This window comes from Mixophyes fleayi, chromosome 1 (genome assembly GCF_038048845.1).
Source record: "Mixophyes fleayi isolate aMixFle1 chromosome 1, aMixFle1.hap1, whole genome shotgun sequence".
NCBI lineage: Eukaryota > Metazoa > Chordata > Amphibia > Anura > Limnodynastidae > Mixophyes > Mixophyes fleayi.
Window position 1 is genome coordinate 9,660,722 of NC_134402.1, and position 27,688 is coordinate 9,688,409.

The 27,688-nt window shown below is 39.9% G+C and overlaps 1 long non-coding RNA gene across 1 annotated transcript; it reads right to left on the reverse strand.

Moving 5' to 3' along the window:
- Nucleotides 1-16,427: 16,427 nt before the first annotated feature.
- LOC142103831 (uncharacterized) lies at nt 16,428-17,797 on the reverse strand. Its single transcript, XR_012679444.1, has 3 exons — nt 17,625-17,797; nt 17,177-17,422; nt 16,428-17,049 (listed from the first exon to the last, which is right to left on the reverse strand). It is a non-coding gene; the product is annotated as an uncharacterized LOC142103831 (long non-coding RNA).
- Between the last annotated feature and the right edge of the window lie 9,891 nt (nt 17,798-27,688).

A 27,688-nucleotide genomic window follows, 5' to 3' on the forward strand; every position in this document is an offset into this window, starting at 1 on the left:
AATTATATTGTAGATAATTTGTACCACTCCAAAACTAGACATTTGTGAGACTTTACATTGCTGTAGTAATTTACGATTTAACAACAACTATGTTTATTTTTATAAATAAAAATAAATATAAAATAAAATATATTAAAATAAATATATAAATAGATAAATTAAAATATAGTAACTGACAAAACGAAAAACTTTGTTTTAATAGTTGTAGAAAAAAATGGACTTCTAATACCCAAATCCAAAATGTCATCTAACTATTGTTAATATTTCGTTGTCTGTCTTCCACTTCACTCTCCCTCTCCCTCTCTCTCTCTCTCTCTTTAGACTAATTAATAGTTGCTAATTAATTTCAAAGTATTTTCAGAAAAAATAGCGCTGCCTTGAAGTGAATATTCAAGTGGGGTGCTTCATGATTTGTGGATCCAACTGGACCACCTTGCATTGGTTTCATCTTAATCGGTGAAGGGAAGTCCAAATGCATATCCGGACAGACAAACAAACCAAAACCATTCAGTAGAAGGCCCAGAACAGGCTCCCCGGGTCAAAGTTCTGGCCAGTGTACACTAACAGGAAGTCTGACTTGGACCTCAACCCCCTGGTATGTCTGCTGGGATCCAATGTAATCAGTCTGTTAAGTTTTCGTCCATATCCATACAGTAGAAGGCTCAGAACAGGCTTCCCGGGTCAAAGTTATGCCCAGTGTAAACCAACAGGAGGTCTGAACTGGACCGTAACCTCATTAAAATCTGGTCGGGATCCCACTGGACCACCTCACGTTGAATTCATCCAAATCGGTGCACAAACAAACTAACAAACTTCTTCTTTTATATATATAGATAACATATTATCAGATTTAGTCCATGCTTACAGGTGTCCTGATTCATAGTATAGAAGGTTCAGAGTTGAAATTTGCATTTGAGTTCTACATAAAAGTTAAAAGTACATTGAAATATTAAAATGAAATAAAGTAAATGAAATAAAATAAATTATAATAAAATAAATTACAATGGTTTTCTTAGGACATAATATAAAAAGGAACAACATAAAGGCTGTATTAAAGACTAATAGACAATAGTGTAACAGTCTAACCTGCAAGAATTTTCATGTATTCTACCAAGTGGTAATATGTATATTGTAATTGTATAGATAATTTAGCCTAGCATTCTGCTTATTACTAGTGAAGGTTAGAGGCTATATGCAGTACACAAGGTGTATTTTTGAGAGTGAAAATAGTTAGTGATTCCAAAGCTTCATTGATTGTAAATATAAATTGTTTAGTAATATTAAAAGATATCATTCTTATTAGTCTCGTAAAAAGCAACCCACATCAAACTCCTGATTAACCTGTTTGGGGTCAAAGTTCCAAGAGAGTATATCCACTTTGTTTCTTCTTGTAGGATTAATTCAGGAAAGTCGCCTCTTCTCCATGTTGTGGATAGTTTTTTGATTCCTGTAAATGCTCTGTAATAATATGTGCTAGGAGTCCATCTTTAATGTTCCTCTTATACTTACCGATTGTCAATGTTAATTCTCTTTTTGTTTGGCTCACGTACTGAAAACCACATGGGCGTCCGAGAAGATATATTACACCTTTGGTTTTACAAGTAATCTTCTCTTTTATTTTGGAAACAGAACCATTTGCTTTTGAGCTGAACTCTGTGATTGGTTTTGTACTTGAATTAACACTCCCTTTGCAATTTTTACACTTATGGAAATAATAGAAGCCAGGGTTCTCTTCCCCATACCAGGTATTGCTTCTCATAGTTTATTTTGTTTGTACAAAGCTGGAGACTAACTGGTCTTTTAAAGTACATGGTTTTCTATTCACCATATTTGTTATCTCTAATAAGATTTTAATTCCGTATCCTTCAAAATGATTGACCAGTGTTTCTTCACTTCTTCCCACTCTTCTCAAACATATTGGGTTGTTCATTAAACTGTGTGATGAAATGTATCTGAGTAACCGATGATCAGGTACAGAGGACACACAGCTTGCAACTGATTAATGAACAAAGAAAAAAGTAAATTGTAATGTTGGTCTCAAACAGCTGAAGTTATTATTATTATTGTATATTTGTAAGGTGACACAGTGCTCCGCAGCACCGTACAATAGGGAAAATAGTATGTACATTAAACAGGGACATAGAAGGTAGACACAATAAATGTAGACATAAAAACAAAGGGTATGGAGGACCCTGCTCATTAGAGAACTTACATTCTAAATGGAAGAGGGCCGAACTAAAACAAGAGGAGCAAATGTGGTTCAGACTGGAGATTGGGACAGTCCTGACGGTGCAATAGTGTGAATACTGCTATCGGGGATAAGGTCACCTCCAAAAGAAAAGATAGGTTTTCACAGAGCATCTAAAGATTTTAAGGCTGTGGGAAATTCTGATTGAGCGTGGTAGGGAATTCTATAAGTGGGGAGAAGCAAGGAAGAAGTCTTTTATGTGGGAGTGAGAAGTGGTTACCAGAGTTGAGACAAGGCGCAGGTCAGAGGTAGATCTAAGAGGGCAGGAGGAAGAGTATTTTGATATGAGATCTGAGATGTATGAAGGGGTGGTGTTGTTGAGGGCTTTGTAGGTAAATTTGAGTAATTTGAATTAGATTCTGGAGGACACAGGGAGCCAGTGTAGGGATTAGCAAAGTGCGGCATCAGATATGCAGCGGTGAGAGAGTAAGATCAGTCTAGCAGCAGCATTTAGGATAGATTTAAGAGTGGATATATGGGTTTTGGGAATGTTAGATAGCAGGAGGTTGCAATTGTCAAGACAGGAGATGATAAGAGAATGGATAAGAGTTTTGGTAGCATGTTGAGTAAAAAAAGGGCATATTCTGGCAATGCTTTTAAGGTGGAATTGACAGGACTGGGAGAGATTCTGGATGTGAGGAAGAAAGTAGAGGGCAGAGTCAAATGTGACACCAAGGCAGCGGACTTGGGAGACTGAGGAAATAGTGGTGCTATTGACAGTGCGGGAGATTTGAGAGGAGATGGTAATTCTGTCAGAAGGGAAGATAATAAGTTATGTTTTGGATATGTTGAACTTAAGGTAGCATTGGTACATCTATGTGGAGATAGCGGAAAGACAGTTAGTTACACGAAACAGATAATGGGAGGGGAGGGGAGGGTGTTCCAGAGGTAGAAACACTGAAGGTGCAGTTAGATAGGAAGGAATTGAACCTAAAAATAACTAAGTCATTGTTATGGTTCTGTTCAAAACTAATTCCTTAATTACAGCCATTGAGCCAGACACGTGATATAAACGTTTAAACTGTTTGTTGCAGAAAAAGTATAGTCCAGGGAAGGCAAAATAAACAGTAAACAGTTCAGGCTGAATGAAACAAGGGCCTTCTAGATCTTGCCAAACAACAGGTAAATAATAATGAAATACAGCAAATAACTTAACTGAAACCAGTTTGCAGTAGTAGCCAGAAACGAGCAGGTAATCCAGGAACAAAGACACATGAACAGGCTTAGGATCTTCAATGACCAGCAAAGGATTCTGGAATAGGCAGGCATATATAGGCCACAGACAGGTGTGGATGATTAACTAGCAGTGCTAGTTAACCCCTGATAGTAGGAAAGGCCAAACAGCAGCACCTCTGGAGGATCACAGGTACTGCAGGGTAATATGCACACAGGGAAACAAGGCAGATCATTACACAGGGCAAAATGCACACAAAGATACAAGGCAGATCATAACAGTCATGAAGGCCAATGGAGTGAAGGGTGTGCAGGAGAAGAGGGTTATCAACAGTGTCAAAAGATAGAGAGAGGTCCAGAATGAGTTTGGAGAAATTACCCTTAGTAGATCATCAATTACTTTTGTGAGAGAATTATTATTGGAATGTTGAGGATGGAAGACTGATTGCAGAGAGTCGAGAATGAAGTAAGAGGAGAGAAAATTAGACAGGCGTTTTTGTACACTATTTGCTCAAAAAGTTTGGAGGCAAAAAGGAGGAGAGATGAGCGCATGTTTAAAGGAGGATGGAAATGTGCCAGTGGAGAGAAACAGATTGAAGAAGTAAGCTAAAGGTAGGCAATCAGTGGAGGAAAGGGTAGCAACGATGTTGGTAGGAAATAGGGTGGAAAATACAGGTTGTAAGATGAGATGATGAGATGAGTGTAGAGACTTTGACTTCAGTTACTGTAGAGAATGTAATAAGAGTGTATTGGGGAGTGGATTAGGGTGAGGGGGAGGGCATGAGGTAAGGTGAGGCTGAAGGAAAGGATGTTGTGGTCAGAGAGTAGGAATTATAGGTTTATGAACTAGAGATGGAGCAGGAGTGGGAGAAGACAAGGTCAAGGGAGTATCTATCACTGTTGCTGGGAGATGAGGTCCACTGTGTCAGGGTTCCCAAGGTAAGACCTTGGAGAGAAGGTAGGTGAACAAAGTGGTTTATTAGAAACACAGGTAATAAAGGTTCAGAATGCAAAACTGGTAAGGCAGTAATATAACCACAGTTCTTAACAGTGGAATAGCAATGCTGTAAAGCGATGAAGAGATGAAGCAGTCAGAGGGTTGCAGGGTGGATACCTCTGGAGGAGGTGGAGAGATGAGTAGCTTGCAGATTGCAGCATTGGATACCTCTGGAAAGGTGGTGAGAAGAGTAGCCTGCGGATTGCAGGGTTGGATACCTCTGGAGAGGTGGTGAGAGGAGGTGAGAGGAGTAGCCTGCAGGTTGCAGGGTTGGATACCTCTGGGAAGGTGGAGATACGAGTAGCCTGCGGGTTGCAGGGTAGGATACCTCTGGAAAGGTGGTGAGAAGAGTAACCTGCAGGTTGGAGGGTAGGATACCTCTGGAAAGGTGTTGAGACGAGAAACCTGTGGGTTGCAGGGTTGGATACCTCTGGAAAGGTGGTGAGACGAGTAGCCTGCAGTTTGAAGGGTTGGATATCAGCATGCCCAGACTGTTTATGGTAACCTGGCATTTCTACGATTTGTAGTTCTATAAAACAAAATGGTGTCTGTTTTTTTTTTACTACATTTATCGCCTTTATTACCCTGCACCCACCGCCCAGAGGTGTAGGAAGAGCCCTAGTGCTTTCAGCAATGGGCTGGTTATTCCTTGAGGACCCACATATTTTTTTTTTGCAGACCCCACTCCCTAGGGTATCCAGCCCAGTGCTGAACAGCTTGGGGTTGGTATGTCATTATGGCAGGGGGACATTTCCCTTTTCTGACTCTGGACTATTTGTTGGATTAACACCTGTGTGTGGGTCTATAAAATAATAATTAGAGGGCAGGTTTCAATCATTTCAATTTGTAAAATAAATTACAAGAGATTTTATTCAACCATGACCATATACTTTCCAGGGTATGATTTGGCACCACATTACATTTTTACAATACTTTGTATTGGCCCCAACTGGGACCTTTGCAGACTGAAAAACTAAAACCAGCTGCATTTAATATGCAATCTAACTACAATAGTCAGCCTTTGGTCTATGCTTACTGGTGATGACTATAAAAGGGGACCTAAATTACCATTAATCTGTGGGTGTCAGAAAAAGGAGATTATTTTAAATTTGCTGTTGGCTGTTGTTGAGAGAAGTGAGGAAATGGATGCTGAACGTAGAGGCTTCTATGCACGTTTTGTCGCTATCCAATAATGATTGTCGAATCTCAATTTATGTTTCCAACGCATAAATATTTATTCTCAAAAAGAAGAAGAAGAATTCAAGCGAAATAATAATAAGTACAGCTGTTACTTATGCCAGGCGCTCTGGATCCAGTGAACAGTGATTCAGGTCTGAAGTTTGTGGTTAAAGATGACTGTCCACTTGATGAAAAGCTCCTGCTTATATGCAGACAGAAATACAGTAAAACAATGCAGATGGTGTGGCTTGCTTCTATTGGTCCAGGTTTCAAGAAGGAGGTTGCAGATCATAAGCTAGATCAAACTAAAGAATCCAAAGGTGGGGGTCATCTCTCCAGGGGATGTGCTCCGATCTTCCCGCCAAGACTCCGGTTTCAACTAGTCCATTAGCATTTTATAGTCAGTATTACATTAAAGGTTTATTCTCTTACATCAATAACTAGAGTATGCAATGTGCGATCTCTTCGCCGAATGAACCGGACAGCTGCTGATGAATAGGGGATTAAAATGATATCAGACATGACGCATTTCCTTTAACCTGAACCATAGGTTTTACTATTATGCATATAACTTATAATAATAAACATATATACTACTACATTTCGACATAGATGACTATGTGTTACAACTACGATTAATGTGTACTATTTACCAATGTATATGTGTGTGTGAATGTGTGTAAAAGTCTAAAAACTGTTATTGCCACGTGTAGCGTGCTCTACGCATATTTTCAGACAAAGACAACCAAGTTGGCTCGATATTAATTGAAATGACTTTATCCAATTTGCTGACTTCGACAGCTCCACCCTTTGCTAGTGTAATAAACTATCACATAATCACCGTTTCAAGTTCAGGATTATACAACACCATCCTCCTTCACAAAAATAGAGTGTCCTATAAAAAGTAAAAACAAGGAAAATCCTGGAACAAAACAAAAACAAAAACCGCCTCTCCATCGCTGGAAAGATAGTTTTAAGGCAACGTCTATGGTTCAGGTGCCTTGACTTTAGGCTTTAGGACTCCTGGAATAGGTTTACGAGTGACAGATCGGTGTCGTCAGTCTCAGCTTTATCTCGCACTTTCTCCAGGTTACTGACTTTTCTGAAGTAGGTAAAATGGACCCAAATGTCTCTCTCTGCAACCTTCAGTGATGTGGTACTGGTCAGCAGCACTTGGTACGGGCCTTCCCAACGGTCTGTTAAACAACCTGAGCATAAGAAATTGCGGATCATAACATAGTCCCCAGGTTCAACATCATGACAGTTCGTTTCTGGCATACCAGGTGACAGCATTTTTAGTTTTTGTTGTTGCTGCTTTAGCTGTCCGCTCATCTTTATAAGATATTGCACAGTCACTTCATTATTACACTTTAAGTCGTCTTGCGGACTCACGATCAAATGAGGTTGTCGGCCGAACAGTATCTCAAAGGGGGACAGATTAAGAGGAGGTCTAGGAGTTCGGATGCTATGGAGGACTAGTGGCAAAGCTTCAGGCCACGCCAACCCAGTTTCAGCCATTATCTTACCAAGCTTGTTCTTAATAGTACCATTTACTCTTGGTCGGTAAGGGGTGTGAAGTCTGCTACTGATTCCCATGAGCTTACACATGTTCTGGAAGATATCAACAGTAAAGTGGGTACCCATATCACTTTCGATGATTCTAGGGATACCGAACCTACACACAAACTCTTGTACAATTTTCTTTGCAGTGAACACAGCAGTATAAGTGGCTGACGGAGATGCTTCTATCCAACCGGAAAACACATCAATACATACTAACACATACTTTAGATTCCTGCAAGGTGGTAATTGGATATAGTCAATTTGTATTACCTGAAAAGGTCCGTCTGTAGGAGGGATGTGGGATGGCTCAGTTGGAATAGTTTTCCCGACATTTTTCCTCAAACAAGTAAGACATGACATTGCTTTCTTACCAGCCTGAGAGGAAAATCCAAGTGCACACCAATATGCTCTCACCAGTTTGCACATACCTTCTTTACCCAGGTGAGTCAGACCGTGTGCTGCTTCAGCCAGGCTTGGATAGTACGTTCTGGGAGCTACAGGCTTACCTTGTCCATCTCTCCAGAGTCCTGAGGACTCTTGACCACATCCCTTCGCCTTCCAGACCGCCTTTTCCTGCAGGGAACACAAATCTTGCAATTCAATTAATTTCTGCAATTTCAATTAATTAATGCCCTGCTGCACATTTAGCAGCTTTGTCTGCCCTGTTGTTGCCCAATGACACCGGGGGGTAAATGTATCAAGCTGAGAGTTTTTCTGCGAGTTTGAAAAACCAATCAGATTGTAGCTATCATTTATTTAATACATTCTACAAAATGACAGCTAGAATCTGATTGGTTGCTATAGGCAACATCTCCACTTTTCAAACCCGCCGGAAAACTCTCAGCTTGATACATTTACCCCCGGGTCTTCTTTAGAGGTATGGGCTTTTCATTTTATGACGGCTACTGTCCTGGGTAACTGTATCGCTGTCAAAAGTCCTTTTATGTGTTGTGAGTGTGCCACTGGCGTGCCTGCTGCTGTCGTAAAGTTTCTAAGACGCCATAGGGCCCCAAAATCGTGCACTACCCCAAAGGCGTACCTAAAGTCAGTATATATATTAGCTGATTTGCCCTTTGCCAACTTACACGCTCTCCTTAATGCTACTAGTTCAGTCACCTGGGCTGAGTGAGGTGGGCCAAGGGGTCTAGCTTCTACAACATCCTGATCATCTACAACAGCGTAACCAGTACATAGTTCTCCCGTCTCTGTCTGTCTATGACAACTCCCGTGTGTATAAAATGTAAAATCTACATTTTCTAAGGTGGTGTCACGTATGTCGGGCCTTGCAGTAAAGGTCTGGTTCAGGTATTCCATACAATCATGCGTATCAGTACTCTTGCCAAATTCATCACCACCCAGGGTCTCCTCATATCCCACCCTTTGTGTCTCTTGAGACACATATGGAAGGTATGTAGCTGGATTTAAGGTGCTACATCGTTTGATGGTGATGTTTGAGGGTGCCATCAGAGCTAGTTCCCACTTTGTGAATCTAGCTGAAGAAACATGTCTGGTTTGGGCTGAATTTAACAGAGCTGATACAGCATGGGGTGTATAGACAGTTGAATCATGTCCTAATACTACGTCCTCGCTCTTACTTACCAGAAGAGCAGTTGCTGCTACACTTCTGAGACATGATGGGAGGGATCTTGCTACAGTGTCCAATTGTGCACTGTAGTATGCTACCGGTCTGTTAGCGTCACCGTGTTTCTGAGTGAGGACACCTGCTGCACAACCATCAGCTTCCGTTTAGTATCGCTCAAAAGGCTTTTCATAGTCAGGTATCCCCAATGCAGGTGCTCTAGTAAGACTATCTTTAAAATAAAGAACGTGTGCTCTGACTCCTCTGTGTGTACAACATGTTCTGGTTTTGAGGATGAGACTAGCTCATGCAGTGGTAAAGCCATAATAGAAAAACCTGGGATCCAGGATTTACAGTATCCACACGTCCCCAAAAAGGTACGAATTTGTTTCTGGCTCTGCGGCAGAGTCATGTGTTGTATGGCCTCAATTCTGTCTGTCGTCAAGTGTCTTAGCCCCTGGGTGAGACAGTGTCCTAAGTATTTGTTCTTAGTCTGACATGGCTGTAACTTGTCCTTTCCCACCTTGTGCCCTGTTTTCGAGAGATGGAGCAACAACAATTTAGTATCATGTAAACATGACATAAAAGAATCAGAGCACAACAACAAATCGTCCATATATTGAATTAGAACAGACCCATTGCTAGGTTGGAAGGATTGTAAACAGTCATTTAAGGCTTGGGAGAAAATACTCAGGCTGTCAATGAACCCCTGGGGAAGTCTGGTCCATGTATATTGTACCCCCATGTAGGAGAAGGCAAATAGGTATTGGCAGGCAGGGTGAAGAGGGACTGAGAAGAAAGCAGAACATAGATCAATGACAGTAAAATGATTTGCAGATGGTGGAATCTGCATGAGGATGATAGCTGGATTGAACACTATGGGGAATTGGCTCTCAACCACTTTATTAATTCCCCTTAAGTCCTGGACTAATCTATAGCCCCTCACCCCACACTTCTTCCCAGGGAAAATGGGACTATTTGCTGTGCTGGATGTACAAATTAAAATCCCTTGTTGCAACAGCCTCTAAATAACAGGATATACCCCTAGTTCCACTTCCGGTTTTAATGGATACTGTGGGATTTTTGGAGCTATCCTACCACTTTTTAGATTTACCATCACAGGAGCTACATTTGCCATCAATGTCCTGTGTCCTGTCCATCTCTGGTCCATAGGGACCCCGGTATTTCCAGCAACATCCCCTTTACTTGAAATGGACTTTGTTCTATAACAGTAGAATGCAACATTACCCTTTGTGGGGTGTCTAATATATCCTGTACCTCATGCGCAACCTTCTCTGGTATATCTAGGAATACACCATCAGGGGTACAGTATATGACACACCCCATTTTACATAACAAGTCTCTTCTTAGCAAGTTAGTAGGAGCTGCTGCAGCCAAGGAAACGAATGCTTGGTATGCAGAGGTCCGATAGTAACTTCTGTGGGTTTAGTTAAAGGATAATGTAACACTCTTCCTGTTACCCCCATAGCTGGAATAGTTTTACTAGTTACCTGTAGATTGAAAGGAGAGGTTATCACAGATCTGGCCGCCACTGTATCTACAAGAAAAGTTTTTTCCTACCAGCTATGTCAACTATCATTGCTGGTTCTTCTCTCACACTCTCAGTTAACCTCACTGGCTGTAGACTACAGGTATGACCTGACCACTAGCGCTGACTATCGCTTTCCCGTGCAGCATTTGCTGCTATTACATGCGCGGGTAGGTATGAGTCTTCTAGTCTATGTGAATTCCTCCTTGGAGGATATCTATGTGACCCTCCATTAGGATTGTATCTTCCCTTTCTACAATCTTTCCTCATATGTCCTTCTATTTTGTGTCAAAGTCATATAATTGGATGAACGAAAGTATATTGGTTAATATTGTTTTATTGGTCGATTGCACTCAGTATGCCACGCTAAACGTGGCATACGGCGATCGCAAGGTAAAATACGCACATACACACTCGCATTACAACATTTAGTTATTTATATAATTCATATTCATATTGGTTCCGTTACACAGTAATTTATGAGCAGATAGTATTTAAATTATTATTAGTTTATATATTATGATTATATGTACACTTCAGTGTTATTAAAGGTTCAGGTTATAGGAAATGTGTCATTTCTGAAATCATTCTAATCCCCTATTCATCAACAGCTGTCCGGTTCCATCGCCGAAGAGATCGCATTTTGCATACTCTAGTTATTGATGTTAGGGAATAAATAGCCAGATTGATATCAAACTGTAAAATGCTAATGGTCTAATTGTAGCTGGAGCATATCCCCTGGAGAGATGACCCCCACCTTTGGATTCCTTAGTCTGAACTAGCCTATGACCTGTTTACCCTGGACCCACCCCAAGTCTGGACCTATAGAAGCAAGCCACGTGTTTTCTATTGTTCTCTCTGTAACACTGAATGTATTATATGATCATAGCTGCTCTCCCAGTTTTCAGTCTACTCTGACCACAGTATTCTAAACAGATATACTGTTCACTGGGGCCTGTGGTAGCGCAGCGGTATGTATGTATCTTTTGGTATTGGCTGTACTGTACCGTATCATAATATAATCATGTATTGAACTGTTAAGCTTTGCATCTGCTAAAATAAATCACAATGCTTGTTTGAAAACGATAGAATTACTTTAATATTTGCAATTATAACATCTCAACATTCTAGGTTTCCTGTAATGTGGGTTATATGCTGGTGGTCGTGTATGTATTCCCTCTAATGCTTGTATACTCACCGTCATCAACCTGTCACTCTTCTCTTCCCTCTTCCTAACAACATTTTTGTCGTGTTAAACGGCAATCTCTCTAAGAGAATCTACCGAGCTGCCCCTCCAATCAGGTGTTGAGGTTTGTACCCTTGTCTTTAGATTTTCCTTTAAACCATCCATCAGTACCGTTACAGCTACTTCCCTATGATGTGGATTCTCCCTTATATCTGATATCCCAGTAAACCGTGTCATTGATGCAAGAGCTCTAGCAAAATAGTCTGCTGCAGTCTTTCTGTTTAAAGGTGAAAATTTTACTCCAATTTACTACTACTGGAAAATAGATGGCTAAATGTGTGACAATTTGTTCTATATTCTCTTGATTAACCTCATCTGTCAAGGTGTCGTCTCCCTCCAACAAACAATCTTTAATACATTTTTGTATGTTAGTATTGGGAGGAAGACACGCCCTCAACACTACACGCCAATCCTTATTGGTTGGTTCGTGTGCATTTCCTAAGTCTTTAACAAACTTCTGACACTTAGCCAACTCTTTTCTAGGATCTGGGAATTAAGTCATAATGGAACGTAATTCTGATCTAGTCCAAGGACAATGCATTGTAAGATTTCTTAAAGGAACTACACCTTCCCATTGGGAACTGATATTGTGCGGACTGGATATATACCCACTGGTCACTATCTTCAGGATTAACTACAGGATTTCCTACTTCAGTACCTTAGAGGATATCCCTTCTAGTGGTTACTCCACTACTCTCACCTATCTCAGCCATTGCCCCCTTTCCATACTTACGCCGAACCACTAACATATTAACAGCATGGGCAATGGCTGAAATTAAAGTGGGTTCATCCTCTTCTTCAGAAACACTTGCTTTAAACTGACTTAAAACAGGATATAACTTAGCAATTTTCTTTTTTTCATTTTCAATAACGGCTATACTTACTCCTCCCGCCATACAGGGTGGCAGGGGCGCGCTTGCGCTAAGTTCTCCACGCTTCTCAACGCCTACTTTCACTGTACACTCTCTGCTCTGCCACGTGTTGCCTTCCATTTGCGACAATTTCAAGCAATCATTATGGTTATTTCTCACTTTCGTTGACTTAATCAACCACACTTTATCTTTTACATTATTTATGTGCATTAAAACTCCCTATTGTTGGGAAAGGCCTAACACAATCCTTGGTCATCTTGACCCATGTGTCGCAATACGCAGTTGCGTATGCACCATATTTCTTACACATGAGAAACCTCGCAGAACCAATAAGCCCTTCCTTAGGTAGTGCCTCGGCCATCTCTAGCATCTGCTTAGCACCCATGTTGAACAATAGGGTCCCAGGATCCTGACACAAAATACGGTTCTAGAAATATCACAATATCCTGCCACTACTTTCAACACTCTGCCACCCGCAATCTACTGCTAGAGTTATTTTACCGGCCTATGAACGTATTTGCTACAAGCCGTGTCCACTCGCTTCCTCTCGTATTAAACAAGGTTCCCTAATACAGAAATATCAATGCGGACTAAAGGGTTATCAGCTCCTCGATTACCCCTGACTCTCCAACAAATCTGTTGAGTTTATTACAACTGGCAGCATTCGGTAAAGTCAATTACTGGCCTTGCCGACAAAATTCCTCCCTGTGCTCCCAAGTCACAATCACGGCTTTCCTTGCCTTGTGGTCCGATCACAATGCTTAAAGATAGTAGTTATCAGTAAACGTTGCGATTACTCTTGGGTGCGCGTCGCGAAAACTTGCTTTGTTTCCTCCACCAGTATACCTGCCTCGTATACCGTACACCAGTTGGGCACCTGCCTCGTCAGACAGCAACTGACACTCTATTCAACAATAGATCAAACCTCAGTGTATTTAAAGTCACCAAATCACACGACATACACCTTTTCTGCGCAGAAATTTAAAGTTCCCAACAATAGTAATAATGTTACAGAGGTTTTAACAAGTGATTATACTATGCATGTATAACAACTATCAAAAATGATTGTTTAAATACGTGGCAAATCTACCGGAAGTTCACATACGCTAGGCAGGAAGTACACATACTCTAAGCAATGCAAAACACTTAAAAACGCAATATGACAATAAAAAGAAACATTTTTCTCTTTTGTCCCTAGACTCAAGTAAGCGCACCTTCAGATTATGCAAAACGGACATTCGGTTTTACAACACAGAGTCAAAATCAGGTTTTGAATACATTGTGTTCTTACCCGTGTATGACGCGTCTCCACCCTTTATTGCGGAACCAAAATCCGTTGTTCTTGTGTATCGTCCAGTAACGTAACCTCCGCTTCGAGCCTCCAAATTGTTATGCACGTTTTGTCGTTATCCAGTAACGATTGTCGAATCTCGAATTGTGTTTCCAATGCAAAAATATTCATTCTCAAAAGTAGCAGAATAATTTAAGCGAAATAATAATAAGTACAGCCGTTACTTATCGCAGGCGCTCTGGATCCAGTGAACAGTCATTCAGGTCTGAAGTCTGTGGTCAAGATGACTGTCCACTAGATGAAAAGCTCCTGCTTATAAGCAGACAGAAATACAGTAAAACAATGCAGATGGTGTGGCTTGCTTCTATTGGTCACGGTTTCAGGGAGGTCCAGGAGGTTGCAGATCCAGGCCCGGCGCTCCCATTAGGCAAGGTTAGGCAATTGCCTAGGGCGCCAGGCTCTGCAGGGCGCCTCGAAATTAAAATGAAATAGAAATCCACGGGGAGGAGAGGAGGGAAGGGGCTATGAATCTTACCTGCATGAAGCTGCTCCTCTCTGCTCTGTCTTCTCCCCTCCGCTCACTGACAGTGACAGGCCGTGATGATGTCATCATCACGGCCCGACAGTGTCTGTGACTGGAGGGGAGAAGACAGAGCAGAGAGGAGCAGCTTCATGCAGGTAAGTTAAAGAAAGACATGGGGAGGGGTGAGGAGGTTAGCGCAGCGGCGATTTTTAAAGGGGGGTGCGATTTTTAAAGGGGGGGTGGCGATTTTTAAGGGGGGGGGGCGCGATTCTTAAAAGGGGGGGGCGGCGATTTTCACTGTGCCTAGGGCGCCAAGGACCCTAGCACCGGCACTGTGCAGATCATAGGCTAGTTCAAACTAAAGAATCCAAAGGTGGGGGTCGTTTCTCCTGGGGATGTGCTCCGATCTTCCTGCCAAGACTCCAGTTTCAACTAGTCCATTAGCATTTTATAGTCAGTATTATATTAAAGGTTTATTCCCTAACATCAATAACTAGAGTATGCAATGTGCGATCTCTGCACCAAATGAACCGGACAGTTGCTGATGAATAGGGGATTAAAATGATATTAGACATGACACATTTCCTTTAACCTGAACCATAGGTTTTACTAATATGCATATAACTTATAATATTAAACATGAATACTACTACATTTCGACATAAATGACTATGTGTTGCAACTACGCTTAATGTGTACTATTTACAAATGTATATGTTTGTGCAAATGTGTGTAAAAGTGTAAAAACTGTTATTGCCACGTGTTGTGGCTGGATACGCCCTTCCATGCTGTAGCGCGCTCTACGCATATTTTCAGACAAAGAAAACCAAGTTTGGTCGATATTAATTGAAATGACTTTGTCCAATTTGCTGACTTCGCCAAGGCTTAGAGGAACATCAGCAGCAATAGGCTCCTAGTAGGCTGCGCAGGCCACGTGCTTTAAGGGCACGTCTGAATTTAGATTCACTGACAGAACAGGAGATGATCCAAATGTTTTGCCTCAACAGAGGCTACAGGTTCTCTTCAGTCTGTATGTGCACAGGTAGTACACCTCACCCAGGCAACATTTTGCAGACAGTTTAATGTTGTCTTAAGGGTTATGAACAAGCTTGCGTACACCAACATCTGCTTCCCCCACAGGATTGTGATTGTGATTGGCATGAGTTGAATAGAGTTTTCTATAGACTCTCAGGCTTCCCTAATGTCCTGGGAGCTATAGTCTGCACACACAGTGGGCTGAGACCTCCTCGTGCAAGGGCACAAGTGGATACAGGCACCATTCCTACTTGATGTATGTGCATGTGGTTTATGATGCAAAAATGAAAATAATGAGTGTGGTTGCAGGTTTCCCTGGCTCTTGCCATGATGCCTATATCCTGCTGCAGTCATCCCTCTATCAATAATTTGAGCATGGTGAAAAGCCTGAGGGGTGGCTACTGGGTATGTATTTATAGGGGGGGTTCTTTAGCTGTTTAAATGTGTTGTTTTCTGCAACTAAATGTATTTATGTGTCATTCTAGGTGACTCCCGATGTTGGTGTCAATCCTGGTTAATGACATCTCTGTTGAATCCACTCCTGCCCAACATAGATATAATAAGTCGCACACAGCCAATCGAGGGGTGATAGAACGTACCTTTGGTCTTTTGAAGACCAGATTCAGGTGCCTTGATACTTCTGGTGGTGGTGCTTCTCTATGCCCCAGGGAAGGTGGCAGCATCGTGTTGGCATGGTGACTGCTGCATAATTTGGCCCTAAAACAAAATTTACCAGTAACACCTGCAGTAGAGAGTATTGAAGCAGGAGAGCTCATTCCATCAGCTGATGTGGATAATACAGAGGGGGGGAGGCAGGTGAGAGGAACGATATCCAAAGATATTTTGCAGGTGAGTATGGTTTTTAATTAACTCTAATTGTTTATGATTTAGCAATAACCTTTGTTTTCTAATTTGACTTATAGAATAAACTTAAACATCAGCAACACAGAATATGTACTCAAGTCAGCTAACACCATTTCAAAGGTCTGTGTATGTATGATGGAGGACCCATTTCTGCTTATTTGTAAGATTAAAATAAGATTCTAAGTTGTACCAGTTTGCACATGTTAACATATTAAGAACAAAGACCATTGCAATTACCAATTTGTGGTTTATTTGTGAAGAAAAATAAACTAAACACATATGGCACAGTCTCTGGCTTGTATGGGTTTACAAACAAAAAATTTGCTATTTTCAAACAATTTACACCAAAAAAACATAACATTAAATATTTTTTTTTCTTCCCTGCAGGCTCGGTAGACTTTGCCCGGCTGCTGGATGGACGTCTCCCACCCCTGATCCGCCCACTGGAAGGCAGAGGAGTAGCGGGTAAGGAGGGGCTTGAGGTAGTGTTTTGGCTACTAGCGCTGAGGTTTTGCCACATTGCCCCTGTTTGTTTATTTATTACACTATGTATGTGCACCAAAGAACTGTCTATGCGGTCCATCGTGTTACATAACTGGTTTTGGTCATCCTGCATATGCTGTAACACTCTAAATCCTTTTGTCAGCTGTCTTTGTATTTCCCGCAAAGAGTCTTGATGGAATTCTACCAAGTTTGCCTGGACATTGCTGAACTGGCGGATAGACTATGCCAATGTGGGTTCAGATTGCGGGTCGGTTTGGCTCTGTGGGGGATGTTGTGTAGTGGCTGATGGTGGAGATTCAGGCTGCAGCTCTACTTCAGGGACATGTGGCACAGTTTACAGCAATATGTATTCCTCACTGAAGTCTGCAGCATCTGCATTTTCTGTGTCTCCAATACTGACACTTGTCTCTTGTGCTTGTGATGATCCTTAAGGCAAAAATATAAAAATAAAAGACTATCTATTCTCTGTCCACTATCAGATACAGGTGATTAACATTACATGCAAATGATTAATAGATATTTTTTTCACAAAATACAACATAGGTGGATTTACCTGCTACAGACTCCTCCTCCTCATGTGGTTCCAGTGCTGCTGCTGCTGGCGCTGCTACTGGTCCTGCTGGCGCTGCTACTGCTCCTGCTGGCGCTGCTACTGGTCCTGCTGGTGCTGCTACTGGTCCTGCTGGCACTGCTACTGGTCCTGCTGGCGCTGCTACTGGTCCTGCTGGCGCTGCTACTGGTCCTGCTGGCGCTGCTACTGCTCCTGCTGGCGCTGGACTTGACTGCTGTTGTGCGGAGGCTGAGTGGAGACACATGTGAAATGTTACATAAAATTCCTCCTTTTTGTACAAATAAAAATCACCCTTTCTAATAAAAATCACATTGAAAAATGTTCAGACTTCTGTGTGCATTTTTTTTTTAAAAAAATAACATTTAAACAGGCAGCAGGATAACTGTTTACACATAAAATGTTCAAAGTGACACCATTATACAACACTCACCAGGCATTGGATGAGACACAGGTCTGTGTCCCGCCCATTAATCCCCTTGAGGATCTCTCTGGGGATCAGCTGCTTAAAATTCTGTTTATATGAAGTATATGTCATCACTAGAGGAGGCCACCGCCAGTACCTATGGGGGTAAAGAACACTTTTACAAAGGGGCTACTACACCATTCATTTGTAACTATAAACATAAACTAAAATCATACATCTCTTCATACACTTTTTAAAAAAAAATTACTACATGTACTAATAACCACAAAGGTCTTAAGACATTTACCGTTTGATAGGCAAAATATCCAAAAAATGTATAAGGTGACTAGATGAATACATAAGTGGTTAAAATATGTGTGAATTAACACATCCTAAGGTAGCTCATACTTATGTTATGATATTCCCTTTAAGATTTTGTAAGGTGATGGTCACACTCTGTAAATGATGTACCAGTATTAGTGTGAAGCAGTGTCAGGTAATGTAGATCTCAATATACGGGAAACGTTTTAGCCAAGTGTATGAATTTGAATATCATGGATTATTATTTGTAGGTTTTTTAAAATGTGTTGAGTCTTTTATCACCCAATCTGATATATTCCTGTAAATCACACCGCCAGTACCTGCAGCAGCTCGTTGCTCGTTGGCCATCTTATCCTTGACCCGGCGTTTGACATCACTAATCCATTTATGACCGTTTTTAGTAGCACACTTAAAGGGCCTCACTGCATTAACTGCATTCACCAATTGTGACCACAGTTGTTTTTTGCAAGCAAACAGGGTTTTTGCAGCGAGGCTGCCCAAAATGAACTCATAGATGGGCACTTAATTGAGCACAAGCACACAATTTTCTTCAAAACTGAACTGTACATCAAGGCCAGACCTCGTTTTGCCCGCAGAAGGGCCTGGCTCTTCCTCCTGTACCTTCTGACCTCCTAGCTCCTTTCTCTCGTCTTTCCCACTCTCCCTAGCTACCTCACCTCTCCTTCCTCTCACAGTGCTCACACACAGGGGGAACAAAAAATAAAACAACAAAACTGAGAAATGAAACATAAGGGAAAGACAGCCCAACGAGTAATTACACACACTAAGAAAACATCGAAATTCAGAAAACAATTAGCCATTCAGAAAACAATCAGCCGAAAAACTCTGCAAACAACCAAAAAAATAGAAACACAGACAATAAGTCAATCAAGGGCAGACAGTGAAAGAAAACAAAAAAATATAACTTTTACCAACCTTCTCACACCAAAAACACTCTTCCTGGCTGTTACGAGCCGCGGTGGTGCCCAGCCGCCGCGACTCACTCACCTGCATCCCGGCCGTCGCTATGATGACCGGGACGTCACTTCTGGCCAGGACCCGGCCATTGCCAGGGCAACGGCCGGACGCTGAAAGTAATCTTTATGCGCTCCGGCAGGCTGTGTAGCCGGGCGCATGCTCACTTGTATTTCACAGCCTGTGGGGTGATTAAACAGGGCATATTATTTATTAGCCTACACCTGAGTGTAGTTCCAGGGGCAAGCTCTGATTTGTCTAACGGTATAGCAGGCAATTAGCCTGCAAATGTGCACTCAAGCCCTGATTGGTCTGCCTGTGTATTTAAGGCAGTGAGGTCTGCAGCCTCACTGCCGGTTATAGCTTCTGCTACCCAGTCTGCTGACCTGCTTTGTTCCTGTTCCTGTCTATTGAACTTCTACTGATTCTCCGTGCATGAACCTTGGCTTGGATTTGGACTTTGCTTGTGAATCTCGTGACCCTGACCTCTGGCTTGAATACCGACCTCCCTGTCTGCTCGTGACCCTTGACCCCAGCTTGTATACTGGTACTGTTGTCTGCTGCCGGCCCCTGATCTCTGCTTGAATTCCACTCCGCTTGCCTGGGTTCTCCCCAAGCCGCTACACACTTCACGACCCTCTGTCAGTCCGCAGCCCAGTGTGTCCACACCATCAGGGGCTCCAGTGAACACCTGACTGGCAGAGTAGACTCCGGGTTGAGTTGTGCCGGCTGGAGCGGTTCCTAACACTGGATTTACACTTCTCTCTCTCTTTTTCTCTCTCTCTCAAACTCCTTAAAGCCCTTTTAAATTAAATAAGGAATTAGATGCCTTTTTATAATGTTAGTGAAGTCAAAATCCCGTGAGTTTTGCTGTTCAAACTGTCAACCAATCAGAAATTATTATTGGGTTTCAAAAGGAATGTTTGACCTAAACACGGGAGAGTTGGCTAAACATGGCTTTTTTAAAATCCAAGCATTTGCCAGAGATTACCAGCGATTTTGAAGATGAGAGTAAAAAAACAAATCTTAATACATTTCGAGACTTGGGCACTAAACTCTCGGATTATCACCCACAATTTGCCGTGATTTAGAATTGCTGAAAAAATCGCAGCTTAATACATTTACCCCCAGGGTCCATTTCTGAAAGGAAAAAACTATTTTAAAAAAATAGGTAAAATCCAGAAATTCAAGGGTGTTAAATACTGAGAAAGTATATAGTATGTGTCTGCATCGTTAGGATAAAAATGTGGCAGTCAGAGTACTCTAAATCCTTGCAATGTTATCACCCTTATGTGAGCCATGAATTACTAAATATACATCTGACAATGACAAGACAATGCAGTGTGTACTTGCAGTGTTAGGTCAAAATGCAGCATCACACTTAGCAAATAACTTTAAATTCATTACAAACACCCCCCACACCTGTCACCCCCCCCCCCACACTGTATGAATGCAATAGGAATATTCTTTCCTATGATAGTTGTACAGATTGCAGGTACGAAATGCAAACAGATGATTATAATATAGCTGTAATGTAAATGATGAAGTACTATCAGCTGAAGGGGTCAATCTGCAAATGAGCCATTCAGAAGTCGTTAGCTGAGCACCTACTAGGGAGACTCCTCAGTTGTATTTGGTTTTGTCTACCTGAGTCACAATAATAAGAATACACCCTTACTGTACTTGGACTGTGTCTGCCCAACGCTTCCCTCACCCATTACGCTCCACTAAGTGTAAGGAGTCGTAAGTGTAAGATGTGACTACATCTGTATATGGACATATCATCATCCTCATCATCATCATCATCATCAGCAGCAGCAGCATCATCATCATCATCAGCAGCAGCAGAAGCAGCAGCAGCAGCAGCATTTATTTATATAGTGCCAGCAATTTACTTACATATGTGTATGTATCATTGGTGCACACACATAATATAAAGAACAGACATACTTTATGATCTACATGATGATCTATACTTTACATATATATTATGATCTCTTTATATTTTACATGAGGCCCCATAGTCATTATTATGTTCTAAGTAAGCAAACATTGTGTGATTCAGTCTTAGAACATGTATGATTTTGAGTCCTTCTTCTACATTAAATGAATACAGTACAATAATTTATGATGATTTGTTGATGTTTGTAGATCAGCTATGGAGCGAGAGACCCGCTGCTAAGTGATAGGAGTCTTTATCCAAACTTTTTTCGCACAGTTCAAAACTACCAGATGCAACATGTGGCCATTGCAAAGTTATTGAGAAGTTTTGGGTGGAACTGGGTTGGAATCATCACTTCAAATGATGAAACTGGAAACCAGGAGCTGGAACATCTGAGCAAGACACTTAATAATTATGGAATTTGTACTGAATTCAAAATTAAACTTTTTAATGGACTGTTAAATAAAATTCATCTTGTTTTTCAAAATTCATCAACCGAAATTGTTATTATTTGTGGAACTTTACAGATAACCTTTATCGATATTTTGAATAAAGCACAATATTATCTCTTTAACAAGACATTTATCATTACAACGTCATGGTCACAAGCTAGAGATCTTTTATTTGACAGAATGAGTGAACTGGTGGATCGAAGTTTGGTATTTGCTCCTCCATTGCGTTATATCCCTGGATTACAGGAACGTTTATACAGTTTCCATCCATCCACCCATGTGAGTGACAAATTACTGGAAGATATCTGGATTTATTATTTTAGCTGCTTATCAGGAAACTCTAAAAAGAATTATCTCATTTCACATATTACTCATCTAAACCTTCATAACTGCACTGGGAGGGAGAATTTGAAGCAACTTCTTAATTTCTCTGGAGATTCTGCCACCTACCAAGTATATATAGCAGTCCTCAGCATGGCACAAGCTTTACATGATATGTATATGTCTTTCAATAGATATGGAGCAAAGTATGGTTTAACTTTCTCTAAATTTCAACACAAGGTGAGTGAAAATATACAAAATTTTCCCCCAAAAATCCTATTATTGCATATGCTGTTTTATATAGAATAATTTAGCAGATATCATGACATTTAGATCACCAATGGATCTGGAAACCAATCTTAAAAGTGTTAAGTTTCAACACTTCGAATATTGCGTTTTCTTCTGACATCACATAAAATGTTTCAAATATTATTACATCACTAATCAGATACATAATAATTCCCTGTTATATCAACAATCATCTTTATCAAACAGGTCATCCTAATAATGTATGCTTAAGTACAGGATAGTATTACTACTGCTGGTACACTACTGTGCATGTAGAATAGTACAACATGAGGGTTATTTATTTATAATTAATATCAATTAGCTTTTATTTTATAGGGCTTAGAAAGTCTTATTTCAAATTGGCCATACATACAATTTTACTTCTTGTCCTCCATGTGCTGTAAGTATATGTCATCAGCAAATAAAAAATAGCTGTCTGTGAGTATGAATCAAATACGTTGTGGAGCATGGTGAGTAGATCATTATCTTGAAGGATATTCTAACAAGCAGAATGACATAACAGTGTGCAAACATATTATTTGCCACAGTGGAAGTACATTTCCTAATTACCAGTGTTACCAGTGTTACTAACCCTTTGCAATGTATATAGATAGAGGTAGAGCGCACTAATTGAGGCTGCTGCAGATGTGAACTGAATATCACCTATTCAATCAAAACTATACAAAATAAACATAATGTCCATGTCCAATAGCGCCACAATGTAAAACAGAGTCTATATTTAGAAAAAAGCCATTAAAGGCATAGTTCTCATAATTCATAAACAATGTTGTATCCACACGATATATTCAGTTTCAATATTTCCATTAGATGTGTTCCATATTCATATAGTGTGGGAGAAAAAAGGGAAAAGGAGACAAAAAAGTTTCATAGTGCATTATCTTTTTTTTAAAAAAATATATTTATTTCAATTCTTATAAAACATAAAAGAATATTGTTTACAACACTTAATAATGCAAGTATTTGATATTTTCTTAAAAATTAGTGTCCTTGAAATGATAAAAAGTGGCTGCTCACCAGAGGTGACTGAAGATCTGAGCTGATGGTAAAAAGGTCTTAGAGTCCAGATCGTTCTCCATACGGAGTCTCCTTCAATGGTGCCGTAGATACTTTTAACACATTCAGGATCCACATCAAATCAGACCTACGCGTTTCGACCCTCCAGGGGTCTTTATCAAGGCATAATTGAACGTTAGAAACGGACACTCTTTTATAGTGTCATATTCAGCGCCGTTCCAATGAGAATTACAATCTTATAAACAGATAGAAACAAGACAGCAATATTCTATTACTTGTATGTGTTCTATCTATTTAAATATATGACTATCTTATACATAATACTTCATTGTAATAAAAAGTAGATAGTATGAAATATATAATCCGTGAATTTGTTGCGGTCACAAGGTTTTATTAACCAATCAGAAAAGAGGATGGATCATCTCACGGTATTCAGCCAATGAAAAAGAAGGCTAAGCGTTGTCTAGGTGACCACAAGGACTTACGTATTTCCCATACTTCTATATATCCTAAATAGAGGGATTCTATATGGCATCTGACCTGTTTAGTAAAGAAATGGCTCAAGTGTCATATGTATTCTCAAAAGATCACAAGTCCGAAACATCATTCTAAAGGCTTCCAGCAGCGGAAGTGTGCGTGCTGATTTTTCTTATAGTCACACATGAACAAAGTCTCTAAAACATATAAATGTGGTCTCGAGAATTTAGGTATGTTATTCCATGATATCAACACCATACTTTAGATCGTATAGATTTTTTGACATTCATTTGTAACAATTTCATTTATAGAATATAGTAGTGACAAAATATATAATGAATAATATATATAATGAATATATATTATTATAATGAAAATATAAATGAAATTGTTACAAATGAATGTCAAAAAATTAAGACTCTATCCTTATATTATACTTACCCATTTTTCAATATGTGGAGAACCATATCTGTATTAAGGAATGGAAAACTTCCATCCCGGTAACAATCGTGGCTTTTATGAATAAAAATCTTCATTGTAACTTTGGAACCACCTCATTGGTTTTAAAACACCATGTGAGCGGATTGTAAAACAACAAGTCCTATGATACTGCCAATATAACAATACGATCATCCCGGTAACAATGGTGGCTTTTATGAATGAAATCTTCATTGTAGCAGGAACTTTGGAACCACCTTATTGGTTTTAAAATACCATGTGATCGGATCGTAAAACAACAAGTCCTACGATACTGCTAATATAATAATACGATCTAAAGTATGGTGTTGATATCATGGAATAACATACCTAAATTCTCGAGACCACATTTATATGTTTTAGAGACTTTGTTCATGTGTAACTACAAGAAAAATCAACACGCACACTTCCGCTGCTGGAAGCCTTTAGAATGATGTTTCGGACTTGTGATCTTTTGAGAATACATATGACACTTGAGCCATTTCTTTACTAAACAGGTCAGATGCCATATAGAATCCCTGTTTTTAGGATATATAGAAGTATGGGAAATACGTAAGTCCTTGTGGTCACCTAGACAACGCTTAGCCTTCTTTTTCATTGGCTGAATACCGTGAGATGATCCATCCTCTTTTCTGATTGGTTAAAAAAACCTTGTGACCGCAACAAATTCACGGATTATATATTTCATACTATCTACTTTTTATTACAATGAAGTATTATGTATAAGATAGTCATATATTTAAATAGATAGAACACATACAAGTAATAGAATATTGCTGTCTTGTTTCTATCTGTTTATAAGATTATAATTCTCATTGGAACGGCGCTGAATATGACACTATAAAAGAGTGTCCGTTTCTAACGTTCAATTATGCCTTGATAAAGACCCCTGGAGGGTCGAAACGCGTAGGTCTGATTTGATGTGGATCCTGAATATGTTAAAAGTATCTACGGCACCATTGAAGGAGACTCCGTATGGAGAACGATCTGGACTCTAAGACCTTTTTACCATCAGCTCAGATCTTCAGTCACCTCTGGTGAGCAGCCACTTTTTATCATTTCAAGGACACTAATTTTTAAGAAAATATCAAATACTTGCATTATTAAGTGTTGTAAACAATATTCTTTTATGTTTTATAAGAATTGAAATAAATATATTTTTTTAAAAAAAGATAATGCACTATGAGACTTTTTTGTCTCCTTTTCCCTTTTTTCTCCCACACTATATGAATATGGAACACATCTAATGGAAATATTAAAACTGAATATATTGTGTGGATACAACATCGTTTATGAATTATGAGAACTATGCCTTTAATGGCTTTTTTCTAAATATAGACTCTGTTTTACATTGTGGCGCTATTGGACATGGACATTATGTTTATTTTACTAACCCTTTGGCCTACTTCCACTATACTAATGACCTACTCATAATCTGGGCAGCTTCTGAAAACTTCAATTAAACCTACAATCACCTCACGTTCAGCTATTTGACTAAAAGTAACATTTCTAGATTTGCCTTCAGGAACAGAAATACCATTACACAAACATATGCTGTTATATAGGTCACCAATATTTATGCAAGCTTAAAACATTGACATTATGTCACTCATTCATTGATTTTATATTGCCCCATGACACTCCCACACTGAGCACCCTCTGGTGACAACTTACCCATGAAGCTGATCCCTGCTGCTCCAACATGTCAGTGATGTCATGTGAGTGTGGTGCTGTGCTATGATGTCACTGCCCAGCGCCCCTCTCCCAGCATGATGAGCAGATGATGATGAAACCACCTCCCATCTACTAAGATAAGAATCAGGGCGGTAGGAAAGGCAGCAGATGAGGAAGGGAACCTAAGGTATTTACTATGCTTCCTCCAGCCCGGTATACCTCATCTCCTATATAAACATCCTCCCAATGTGAGAAATATGCTTGATAGAAAAACCATAAAACTCCACAGAAACAAGCACATTCCCAAAAGATTTGAAACTTATACACAATTCATTTATACACACAATATCCAAATACCCACTGACAGTGATGTACAATAAATAACAAATAGTAGGAAAACACTTCTGCAGACCCCATCACAGTACTAAGAATTGGAAAGAGTGAAAAAAGAGTGAAATCTGTGAACTTAAAATGATATCTATGTTCAATACAGTCAAACAAGTTTTAAATGTTTGTGTATCAAGAATCATGATCCAAAGTGAAATATAGAGCGACCTCTTTGGAGTAATTAGAGCCAGAACTTTGGGCTTTTCCAAGCATGCATCTGATACACAGCTATTAAAATTAACACACATATATATATATATATATATATATATATATATATATATTTATATTTACATAGACACACATATATATATATATATATATATATATATATATATATATAGTTGGAATAAAGTATCAACATTTTAAAAATAATTAGTAGTTTAGAAGCTCCTCCAACACACACATTAGGTAGCTGTCTAGTGTTATTTTTGTTTTTACATTAAATGTTATCGAAATCCATTAAATGGATTGCCCAGAACAGACTCCACAGGTCAAAGTTCTGGCCAGCGTATAAAAATGGAAGGTCCGACCAAGACCTCAACCCCGTAGTAGGTTTTCTGGGATCCGATGTTAACAGTCTGTGAAAGTTTTGCTCAAATCGATCCAGTGGAAGGCTCAGGACAGGCTCCCCGAGTCAAATTTCTGCCGAGCGTCTACCAACAGGAGGTACTACCGGGACTCTAAACCCCTTAAAACATGTCCAGGATACAACTGGACCACCTTGCATTGGTTTCATCCCAATCGGTGCAGGGGTGTCCAAATGCATATCCAGACAGACAATGAATCCAAATCCATCCAGTTGAAGGCTTAGAACAGTCTTCCTGGGTCAAAGGTCTGACAGTGTACACCGACGGGAGGTCTAATCGGTACTCTAACCCACTTAAAACCTGTCCAGCATCCAACTCTACCACCTCCTGTTGGTTTCATTACAATCATTGTGGAAGTGTCCGAATGCAAACAAACCAAATCCATCCAGTGAAGGGCCTAGAACAGGCTCCCTAGAACAAAGTTCTGCCCAGCATACAACAAGGGGAGGTCCGACTGAGACCTACACCTCCTAATATATGTTTTAGGATGCAATGTTAAAGGTTTTTGACATTTTCGTCCAAATCCATCCAGTGTAAGGCTCAGAACAGGCTCCGCTGGTCAAATTTATGGTCAGTGTACACTAATGGAAAGTCAGATCGGGTCCCTAAACCCCTTAATATCTGCCCGGGATCCAACTGGACCACCTTGCATTGCATTATCCAAATCAGTGCAGGGGTATGTAAGATATTCGCCTACAATCAAACAAACTTCTTCTTTTATATATAAAGATAGATATTTTCTAGTTGTGATATAAACATTAATAATAATTTACACTGTATTGCAGATTAGAGGATATTTAAAACCACTTGCGTATTCTAACATCTTGTTTGGTTTTTTTGAAGCTAAGGAACTTTGTAAGTAAAGTTAACTACAGAGGTCCATTTAATGAAAAACTATTTTTTAATGAAAAAGGAGAATTGCCGGAAACACTAGAAATTGTGAATTGGGTATGGACAACAAATGGCAATACAAAGGATGTATTACAGTATTATGTGGGGAAATTTGATGGATCACTTCCAGAAGATCAGCAGCTGATTGTTTTACCTGCTAGAATAACATGGAGACATGGTAAGGTAAATTCTAACATTGTATATTATGTATAACAATAAGTATAGTAGAACTACTACTACTAGAAACAATAATAATGGAAA